The 12,109-nt window shown below is 39.0% G+C and overlaps 1 protein-coding gene across 3 annotated transcripts in view; it reads right to left on the bottom strand.

Annotated features, from left to right (window-relative positions):
* LRBA (LPS responsive beige-like anchor protein) overlaps positions 1 to 12,109 on the bottom strand; it is a 397,026-nt gene that overhangs the window by 383,780 nt on the left and 1,137 nt on the right. The window lies entirely within an intron of this gene.

Here is a 12,109-nt window from a genome sequence, read left to right as displayed (position 1 = left end):
ATGCTAAACAATATATAGGGGTGGCTGGCCGGGGTGGGGGGCGGCTGCTCGGGGATAGGCTGGGCATCGGTCAGCGGGTGGTGAGCAATTGCGTTGTGCATCACTTGTTTTCTTACACATTATTATTATTAATACTATTATCATTATCACTATTATTATTATTATTGTTATTATTATATTCCTGTCTTAGTAAACTGTCTTTATCTCAACTCACCGGCTTCACTTTCCCGTTTCTCTCCCCCATCCCAGAGAGGGAGGGGGGAGGGTGAGCGAACGGCTGTGTGGTGTTTAGCTGCCAGCCGGGTTAAACCACAACATTGTTGGTGGTAGATATTATGAACAAATTATGCAAAAATGTGAACTGAGAGAGAACTTGTCATTGACTTCTACTGCCATTAGAACCAAGAAGCAATTGTGAAGCATCTCCTGATGGATGTGCACAGAAAGCACAGCCCAGGAAGAAGGCATCTTCCATCAGCAGCAACAGTTGCAAGCAGTTGCCTTGGGGCACTTTTAGTTTATATCACATATGATAGTGCTGTGGAATCCAGAATTATCACTAGTTTCATTTCTACCAATTCCCTGCAGTCATCTGCATGAATGCTTCCAAAGCAAACAGCTCCTGAAGAGTAGTAGCATTTTTTCCAGTCCCTTGCTACTCTATGCATCCTTATAATCTTGTAGAAAAATCCAGACCTTCATTCCTCTTCCTGGAAAACTTATATTTAACCAAACGTGCCTCATCAGTCACAACTGCCTCCTCGGAGCAAGTAGGACTTGATTCAATCTGCAGAAACTTCATTACATCCGATGGATGAAAAGAGCACAGCTTGACTCTTAGTGGCCCTGCCACATGCACAGAATTAACAAATAAAAGTAAGTTTGCTCCTTGCTTTTATAACACCCATATTTGCTATAGAAATCATTCAAGCAAGAAACACAAATGTATACCAAAGAGTATGCTACAACTTCATAATACCAAAGGTAGCAACTGGATAAATACCTTGCTTGTTCACAGCATCACAACATGGAACCATATCCTACAGACATCACACAAAACAAACGACTTGCCTGAAGACAAAACCATGCTTGAGTAATTAATATTCCATTAATATAATGGCCATACATAATTTCATTCCTGGTTTTTTTTGATATCACAATTCATTCAGAGATAATTAACTCCCATGCTGAGCTAACAACTTCTCACAGCCAAGCTATTAACTTTTTTAAAATGAAGCTATCTTGGCCTTCAAAACTGTTGATCAAGGTTGAGGTTTGGTCATTTAATACGGGAAGCTACATGAACTCACTGCGACTGGGAGACCTTTTACTCTGCTTTGATCCCACTGTTACAGTGATCAATAGCTGTTTCAGGGATCTATATGTGCTTTCAAGCAGTTTTTCCAGCACGAGCAGGGTGGTCGCAAGCAACCAAACCCATTTAGAGGTATCCTTGATATACAAAACTCCTCGACACAGCTGAGAAACAATTCTCTAGAGATGTAGTTAGAATTCCAGGAAATGCTAAAGCTGACTCTTAGAAGTTGTGAAATTGAGAAACAACAATTTAAATAAGCATTTAAAGCTACTCATCTCCCTCTACATATACACCAACCTTGAACAGGAAATTGAAGTATCAAGATCACTTCCAACTCAGTGCTACCGAAGTCGAAAGCACTGCCAACAAAGGCACGCAGTAAGTGTATCCCATACCCATCAATACGACGTTCTTTGCTGCGTATGAGTCTAGTCTTTACAGAGGAGGTGTTAAAAACTTCCCTTTACAGGTCACTTATAGCACCATGGCTATGCACTTTTGACAAAAGAACTTGAATCTCTTCCTGCTGACAGAATTCAGGGTAGCTTTCATTTCCTGAACAGGTGAGACTTTACTATGCCAGCAAAATTCCCAGTGCATGATATACATTTCACTTTCAAAGATATGCTCAGAAAGGACACAAGTTCTTACTGCCAGGTCTCCGATGAGTCACAGAGTAAGAATCTCCCCCAAAGGCACTACCACTGCCAACCAACTCATCCACAGGAATGGCAGCACACTGGTATTCACGGTTCCCCAGCCCAGTACAGAACCCAGTAAATGCTCAGGACTCAATTTTGCGACCCAGGATAAAAGCAGCTGATGCCAGGCCATGGAAGAGTGGCAGAAAGCACAGAAAGGACAAAGCAGTGTCTTGCTGCAAGGGTAAACTGTAGATTATTAAGTATGGCACAATGTTGGCACCCTACTTTGGACGAAGAAGTGGGCAAGAAAACAAGCCAGTAGTTTCCTCATGGGCATTCACTGTTTGCATAAAGATGGGAAGCTGCTGGGACAATTTCTGTGCCTGAGAACCCCTTTCACGGCACTTGACTGTTGAGATTGCAACCTCCTTGCAGTTGAGTCTAAAGCAAGGAAATCTGAAGTGCTAAGAACAGCACAGCTTCCAAAGATGACATTCTGAAGTAGAGTACAAAGCATACAATCCAGATCAAAATAACATTCCCAGCACCTCAGTACTCTTATTCTATAGCATCAGCAATACATGAAACATACAGCGCTTCCATCTCACGTTAGCTACTTTGAAACACGTTCTAGAAACGCAGTCACAGTTGCTCAGTTTCAAACTCCGTATCAGATACCTAAAAGTCAGGTATTAAAACACTTAAGTTATACACTGGAACCAAATCATAGACTTGAACTAAGATACTATTTGAAGAACAAAAAGAAAAGCTTTCAAGTTTTTTTCAGCCAAGTTCACAACCACGACTACAGACAAATCACATGCTTACTTTCAACAAAAACATTAGCAGGAGACAGATGCTGACTGCATTGATAGTTTCCACTTGTTTATTTAACAGTCATGCACCATTACCAACATTAGTCACTTGATTCCTACTCTCCCCGCCCTCAACTGCATTGTTTTAAGGCTTATCAACAATTCTGTCATTGACTTGTGTTCTTTTTGAGATTATATCTACGATTCTGCACAAGGAACTTTTTTTTTGGTGTGTTTGTGGGTGGGGTTTTTTTGGTTTTGACTGTGTGTGCATTTGCTTTTTAAACCACTAATTGCTTCTAGGGTCCTCCTGAATCTATAATCCTGTAAAACACAATTGTTCTTAGGAACACAGTTTTAATCCTAGCAATCCTATTCTGCTTAACTTAAAGACTTCTCTAATAACAGATGACTAAAATTTAGAAGTTACAGGATCAGCAACAGAGTTTACCTTCTGCCAAACAGCTCACCCCCAACCCCATACCAATCATATCTGGGAAAGCAACCAGCGCAATTCCCACCCAAACCTGCACATTGCCTGACAAATAAACCAATTAGTGAGAGGTTTATCAAGCAAACATTCATCATCCTGGACCCTATAATTACATATTTCTCAATCAACTGAGAGATGCTATTGGTTCTCTTGCTGCTCCTCTGAAAGTGAAAGTGCTCTCAAGCTGCAGTGACCATCTTACCTGCTGCTTACTGGTGCTTCCCTACCTTTCCGGCATTCCCAGAAGAGAGAATAATTAAGTTAAAGGTCACTCTGTGCATTGTTGCAGTTACTGTTTTAGAGGACTAGCCCACTATAAAACCAGAAATACAGAGGGTCTAAGTGAGGCAAATAGAACAGACTTGATTTAATCCATTTCTCTTTACTTCTGTCCACCTCACAGAGAACAACTGCTGATTGCACAGAGGAGAAATGGGGGGACAACACATTCCCATGGAGCAGATGAGTCTTGAGTCATGACTCTGGTTTTGATTTTCAATTGCAAAGGAAAGCTAACCCAGTAGCTCTTTAAGTGTTGTTTTCTGCAGTTGCATCAACATAAAAGAAAAGATTTTTGCCTAAGCAACTCACATCCAGCTTAACAGTCATGCCAAAAATAATCAGCGTGATCTGAATTCTCTGTATAATGCACATGAAATTTTCCAGCTAAATGTATGTAACAAGAACACCACCAGAACCACTCATATGCAGGCTGTTACAAAGAGACTTGCAGTTTAAGCTTGCAGAGCACTTTACAGAAGGCAACAGAGCACACCCTATTCCCACTAGCTATTCTCATTTAAGTATCATCTCAAGGCAGCTATTAATGAGAAAATCATGCCTGGGACGTAGCTGTTCCCAGCCCTCCAGTTAGCGCTAGTGGAATACAGTGCAACAGAAGGCATTAGGTTTTCCTCTCCACAAATTAGTTTCTATTTAGAAACTATTGATGCCTACTTGAAAAGCTTTGGAATCTAAAGCACTGTAGAAATGCAAGCTCTTCATAAATTACATCGACCTTCCAGCATCAGCACAAGGACTGCAGTGTCTAAGGAAAAGGTACAATTGCAACTGCTCATGCAGCATCATTATTAGCTAATTTGATTACAGCAGTTGTGCAAGGATTGATCTCGATTGCTATCTGCTCTAAATATGGAGCACTGAATACTGGAAACTGCAGTCTCCACTGGCCACACACGGTATTAAAAAAGCAGGTGGCAATAGTATCCTGTTTTACGCAAATTAGAGCCCTCAGATTCCTGGCAAATGGCCAGAGCTCCCAGATGGACAAAGTCTGAAGGTTTCCCCAGAGGAAAAAAAAAAAAAAAAAGGAAAAGAAAAAAGATGACCTAACTAGTTTTTGAACAGGCAGTAACATGCTTTAGCATGACACCAAGTCTAACAGAAAAATCCAGAATTGTATAAAGCAGAAGTGTAACCTAAATTGGGACGTTAGTAATTAGGTCAAGCTAATACCAAAAACCCATCATGCAAAATGTTATGAAGAGGCCGGCAAAGGCCTCTAGGGGCTGGAGAAGAGGTTTGAATGGCAGAAAGTTAGCTAACTGTAATTAGTGATTATGAACAAGAACTTTCTTCCAGATTGACCCACTTAAAATAAATAGAAGTTCTTTAAAAAGATATGCATAAATTTAACACACGGAAGACTGAATTTGACAGAAAAGACACTTTAGAGTTTTATACACAGAAGCGCTGAAGGTGGCAAAAAGCTATTTCACATCTAATGACTAAACCATACAGCTTATTTAATCTGTGCAATGAATCAAAGCTACCTCCTCAAGGCTCACAGAGAACTTCATGACTCTGTAAAGACAGAAGTTACAAGTACTTGAAGTTACTAAGTTGTCTAGTAAAAAATAAAAGTCAGCACACCATGTCGAGCAGGATACCATTCAGAATGACCGCAGTTTCCCCAATAGGTGGCAAAACAAATATAGACAGTGAATGAAACCACAGAGAATGCTCATTTTTATCTTTCATCAGGCTTGCAATCTGAACACCAAAACACATGCTGATTTTCAGAAGACTGGATTCTCAGGAAGCTTAAGCATCTGAACACACATTTGACTAACCCAACGTCACTCAGTACCAAACACCTCACCAAACCAACGCAGCCTTAAAGAAGAATTAAACAACTTCCTTATCCCTGATTTTCTTCAGCCCACAACATTAGTCCAAAACAGCCACTTCATAAAACTACTCCTTACCCACACTCCTTCTGAACCTGCACGTTTGGTTCGTTCCTCCAATCTCTTTCAACGAACATGAATAATTACCTATTTTTATCTCTCTCTGCATTGTCCAACCTTTGTACCAACCTTGACATGCCATCCACCTATTTCCCTGATGCTTTTGACTAATTTCATTCTATTCCCTAATCCGCAAATGCTGTTCCTGAGCCAGTCCATATGGCCACTACTTTGCCATGCTATCTGCACTACTAGGTCACACAAGGGTCCACCCAGCCCAGCTTCTCTGACAGAGGTGATACAAAATACTATTTAGAGAGAGCTAAGCTACCGCAACAAATAACCAGCTTTCTCTTCTTTGTTAAAGGATATCAGCTAGAGAAAACTGTCACTGAACTGATGTATCCCCCCAAAGAGGAATTTGAAAGTATGCTATGAACTCATTTTAAACAGGCTTACTTGTGAAACAGACTGATAATTAAAAACTGTCTTCATCAAATATTGCATTATTAAGACATGATATATATAAACAGCTGGTTCTGCTTTACCTTTTTAGCTTTATCTTAGGTTCATACAGAGCCTATTGATGGTAGCACAGGATGCTATGTGCTTACGCACAAGCCTGTGCATGCAGCGCACAGGCTTTCACAGACGTGAAAATTCAGGTTGGTCATGAGAAGCTATAAGAATTAGCCAGTTAGAGTAAAAACAAGAAAACAAACATTTTCCTACCTGGCCTTTTTTCCCTCAATATTTTGACCTCCTACAGGGTTTTTTAAGCTGCAGTCGCAGAGTTGATGCCACAGCCAAAGTACAAATCAGCTCTTCTTCAGAGTTTAGACAATTATTTTCTGAACTCCATAGCTTCAGCATGGAGCTTTGGCATACCCAGACTGCCATTACCATCTCACTCACTACATTCCACGCATTTCTTGATTGACCACAAAAGTTCCCCAAATTCCTACCCTTATTATGCAGGGTGGTATTTCCACTAACTACAAAGTGATTTCCAAGTTGCATAAATACCTAAAACACACACACACAAAAGAACTGACATCACATCAGTAGTAAGTATACCCATAACTACTCAGAATGTATTTTAATAGGATGGAAGTCTGTAATCCTTACTTTAAGTAAAGGACAAGTGACTCCCATTGCTTAACAATCTTGAGCTAGGTAAAGCTTGGTGAAAGACATCTCTTCGGCTTATTTACTCAGCTAAACTAACAAGAATTATCCTTTTGTTACTGGATCCCCAAATTAGGTGTGTTCAAAAGCATGAAGATGACCTGGAATTAAGTAGTCTAAATTCACTCACCAAACTGGGCACTAGCCTCCCATTGTGAAAGGGAAGTAAGTTTGCACTTGATGGACTTCGTAAGAAGAACATTGAGACAGATTTGGAAACTAGTATTACAGATCTTTGGTGGAATTCCACCGATTTACCAAAAAAAACAAAATCATGTAAAACTATACATGACTGCTAGGACAGCTGACTGTCCATTTTTTATTTTTTTTTAAACTACAAGCTTGACCTAGCTAAATCCACAGACTTACCTTATCATCTATACTGTAAATGGACAGAAGTGACTGAACTAGGATAACTGTAGCCAGAGGTGCACTCCCCGGTAAGCTAAGGAAGACTGCATATATTAAGAAATGCACAATATTCAGTGCTGCTCTAGAAACTCTGGTTCCTCTTGCTTGTCATCAATGTGGCTAAGTTTAGATAGCAAATAAACCCTAACACTTATTAAAATACACATCAAGGTAGGCAAAACAACCAGCTATTATGGAAACATTTGTGACACATTTTTGACTACTGTAATACATTTAGGTCTATTAGCATTAGCTTTGGGGATTTTCTACAAGAAAAATACATGCAAAAAGACTCTTGTTGACCAAAGATGAATAAAGGAAATTTTTAGTTCATAAAATCCGTTATATTAAGCGTTTCAGAAGCGTTCATATCAGATTAGAAACCTGCTGTGTCAGCATGTGATACCATTAGCTTTCAGGTAAACAGAGGCTATAGCGCAGAAAACAGCAATGGAGAAATGACAAAGCACAGCAGAAAGCACATCAGCAGAAGGCAAATAAGAGTTAGTCCTGACATCCATCTCATTTGTTCTATAAAGCAAGCCAACTAGGCTGTGGAAGAAGGTACCTTTAAAAAGAAAAATGGAAAGTAACCAGTAAGAATTTTCAAAACCTTCAAGGTGAATTTTGTTTGTGGTTTTAGTGAACTCTGGCACAATGAGAGAGGTGACAAAATGAAGTTTATAAAGTAATCTTAGTCTTTGCTCTTCATATTCAGGTAGTTTTAAATCATCTTTGGAGGGAAAAAAAACTCATTTGTACATTCTCACTGGGAGAAACTTGGTGAGGACCTCCTAACACGTGAATGGAATCAGAAGCAGCAGCACACGCTCCTCACTGAAAAGAAGGACAAAACATTAAAAGCAACAGCCTTTGCAACACAGACTAAGGAGGAAGAGGAAAAAAAACACATCAAATAACCAAATCTATATTATAGATAATAGAACAATTAAAAGTACTAAAGCTTATTTAAGAAAAAGACTTAGTCCAAGGTGTGGCATTTCCTTAAAGAGGAGCAGAAAGCCTAGAATATCTGATGTCCCTAGACACTAGTCAGCTTGAGACCTGAGCAAATTCTGGCATGAACTCCCCAAACTGAATTGCACCAACACCCCAGAGAAAGACAATAATTGTATAGTTGTCTGCTTGAAGCATAGCAGAATTTTGCCAGAATATCTATTTCCTCCTGCAAGCTCAGTACAGTTAACCCCTGTGTGCACAGCATTCATTACCAACAGAACACCTGTCAGTCATTTACCTACTGAAAGACAAGGCTATGCAGTGACCTAAGTTTTATATATAACTAGAAACTTGCAATAACTTGGAAACAACATAACATCAACACATGACACAAGACAAGCCTGCTGAGAATGGAGCTGACCAGAAGCTCCATCCAGAATTTTGACCTGGAAAAGATTCTGAAGGGACGGCCTCCTGTATTTCCAGTGCAGGTTGTATAGCCTGGAGAACAGACCTAGAAAAGAGTTCTCTGAACTTGAAAACCTCAGATCCTAAAAGCCTTCTCTGATACCGGTATCACAGAACGTTAAATAAATAATATTATAATAAAGTTTTACCAATTGCTGAATTATTTCTACTATTCTTTCTGAAATTTCTTCAATAGAAGGAGGGGTCAACTTCTATTTCTCTTTTACTACAAAAAACACATAGCTGTTTTAAGTTTATAACAGATCTCTGTGTAAATCAATTCTTTTTTCATTCTATCATCTCCTTCCAGGAGGCTTTTTATTTTAATAAGCTAAGGGGGAGCAAAAGAAAAAAAATAAGAACCATGGTCAATTAAAAACATAATGCAAAAGGAACAGGCAATATATACCCATAGTTTAGCCTAGTGTGTATCAAAAAGATAATAGATTAATGCTTGAACAAGAATACATTTCCAAACAATGTCATAGAAAAATAAGCTTCCTTAAGCTCAGCATTTTTCCTCCTCAGTTTGAAGAAATGCTGAAATACACAAAGCCACATCTAAGGTGGACTGGAAAACTAGGTTCTCAGAGAACACTGACCAAAACAGAGCTGATAAGTTTGAACAGTAACATGTCCAAAGACAATAAAATGAAGCTACTAGTTTTTTGATGCATGGTAGACATAAGCTCACTAAGCACTCTGTTATACTGCTGGACAGAGAAAGTGTTATAGTTGGCTCTCAGCTCCAAGATCCAACACCGCTGGACTGAACAAGTTATTTGCTCAAGTAATTGGGACAACGGGAGCTTACATTTCTTTAACAGGCAGCAAGTCAATCACTGTGCACTTCAAATTCTTGACCTTTTGGGTCTTTTACATATAAAGCATGACAATTTTGTAAATCCTTAAGATAAGTAACATCAAAGCAGCACCTTGGGTTTGTCTGGATTGTCCATCAAAAACAAAAGAATTCACCGTAGCCTGCATGTGCTCAGCAAACCTGAAGAACAGAATCAAGAGCAGCATGTTTGCTCAAGTAGTTAAAAAAAAAAATAGGTCAGCTAACCTTATTGTGAAAAAGAAACTCTTCATAGAGCAAAACCACCCTGAAAGGTAAAAAGCAAGCATGCAGTCACACCTTTCTACAGAGATTTGCCCAGCCCTTCCTTCAGTCTGGTCTGAAGACATCTCGCTTTAGTGATCAAAAAATCCCCCAAATACTGTATATCACCTCCTTTCAAAGTACAAGAAGGAAGCTAGCTGCTAACACCGCTGAGCTAGTGCAGTTATGAGTCACTGAACTGAATGAAACTCAATAGCAGGGGATATTTTGGGCTTAACCCCATTACCAATGGCAGAACATAACATGATTTTCATACCCCCCTGAACCTGCATACACAAGAGTAAATTCACTTCAAAAGCTACAAGGAAACAGGTTGTCATTAAAGCCATAGCCAAGAATCACTGCTTCCCAGAAGAAATGGCTCTTTTGTGCACTTGTACACCAAAAACCGCACCACTGCCAACCAGCGCCCCACATGCCTTGGTTTCTGATCAGTGTGGTTTTGGAGGTATTAATTGACAAAACAAAGAGGTCACAGCTAACAACTGAACAGAGGCACAACTCAATGCCAGACACATAAGTACTGTTTTGTAGAGAGGCACTGATGTTTCAGATTTTCATCTACTACGCTACGTTCATATCCAAGAAAAGCCAAAAAGTCAGCTTAAAAGTTTTTTTTTCCTAAATAAATAAAGCAAGAACTCCAGAAATTAAATGCTTTTCTGTAACAAAGTCTCTGAGTTTGTTGGCTAGTTTGATTTTTTGGCATTCCAGTTACAATAAAACCACAGAATACTGAGAGATTCTCTCTCCCCAGATAAGTCACCAACAGTTAATCTGTTTACCTGAGACTCAGAAAAATCAAGGGACCTACTTTTTCTGATACTACCCCCAAAAAATTATATTGCATTCTTACATAACGCAGGTAAAGCAGCCTTACTACCAAATTATTAGTTGCTTTATGATAGGTATCAACTGAGTGGTTTTGCTCTTATAATACAAAGTGGTGCAGAGGCTTGAACTTTAGCCTCCCACATCACAGTCAGGTGTGCTGAGGTCTTCTCAGAGGTCAGGCATGTCATGTCACTTTGACATCAGGTGAAAAAGGCTTCATTTCAAGAATCTCCAGAGCAAGAAACTCTCCTTATCTTCTAAATGGAATAAGAAGATCCAGAAGAATGAAGCCTACAAGTCAAATTCTGCAGTCCTCATAAATCTAAAATCAAGGATTCTCTAAATGTTAGTTTCTCTCTTGTCCAAAACAGAGTAGAAAAAGAATCCCAGAATCAACAAGCTCTTAAATTTACTGTTTTGCTGCACCTCTTCCCACTGCTGCGAAAAGTACACTTCCAGTATACTCTCTCAAAAGGGCATGCCAGAAGAAATAAAATTGAACACGCTCGTGGAAAAGTTCTCCCTGCCCCTACACGTGCCCTAAATCATAAACTATTGGCCAGAATTTCCTTTTAAACCTCCCATTCACATATCTGAGCAGTGAGTTTTGTTAAAAACAATTGTCAAGTGCACTCTAAGCAACTTCAATCACCTGCTCCTATGTGAGGCATCCATATAATGTCTACCCTCCTTCATTTTTACTAGTACTGCAATTCCACTGTGTTTCGACTTTCAGCCAAATTATAGGATTATATATTGTTACTATGTAAATATTAAAAAAAACACTATCATAATCCAAGAAGATAACATTAAAAAACAGGCAACGGTGTACATGTAAGTATTTAATAGCCACTAAAACCTACATGTAAGTTACAGAATACTACTAAAGAAAGTATTCTTTAAAAGAGTAACAGAAAATCCAACTGCATTTAAAAAACAATGCGCCTTTTGCATCAACCTTCCTTCTACCACACTTCGCACTATTACGTGGTCTCACTTCCTGGTTTGTCAGAAGCCATGCTATTTTAAAGTCAAAGGTGCTCACTAAAAACAAGAAGGAGGAACAATGATCATTTTTAAGAGATTTTTTGAGACTTCTGATAACAGCAGAGTGTCTTTGTAAACATAAAGACGGTTTTCTCCTAATGTTTGGTGTCCTTCAGTAAGCAATCTTTAACAAGTAGCCTAATAGTTTTAAATGTAGCCCAAAGACTTTTAAGAGCACGTATTACATTTGTAGCTTAGACATAAATAGGTAGTATACTCAATTTTTAGTGAGATCTGAAGTATTAAAGACATTTCTACTGTACTAAAAAAACAGTATCAAACTATCTAAGTCATTAAAAAAGGGGGCACTGAAATCAAGCTCTACTTTTCCCAATAAACAAAGTCAGTAAAGCACGTAAACGAATTGCTTCCTGCCCCACTTCCCTGTGGACAGAACATCCGAGTTCAAAGCAAACAGAAAGCAAAAAGGGACATCAACATCTTCATGGGAAAACTTGTTTTGGCTGAAAACAACATGTGTTCTGATGACAGTTTGAGTTACTACATCAACATTTAACTTTCTTGTTCAGTATACCTGTTGAATGTTTAAACATCACAATACACTTACCAATTCTAGCTAAAGCAACAATTTCTC

Source organism: Anser anser (assembly GCF_964211835.1).
Source record: "Anser anser genome assembly, chromosome: 4".
In the NCBI taxonomy this organism is placed as follows: Eukaryota; Metazoa; Chordata; class Aves; order Anseriformes; family Anatidae; genus Anser; species Anser anser.
This window is presented reverse-complemented; position numbering and strand designations above follow the sequence as displayed.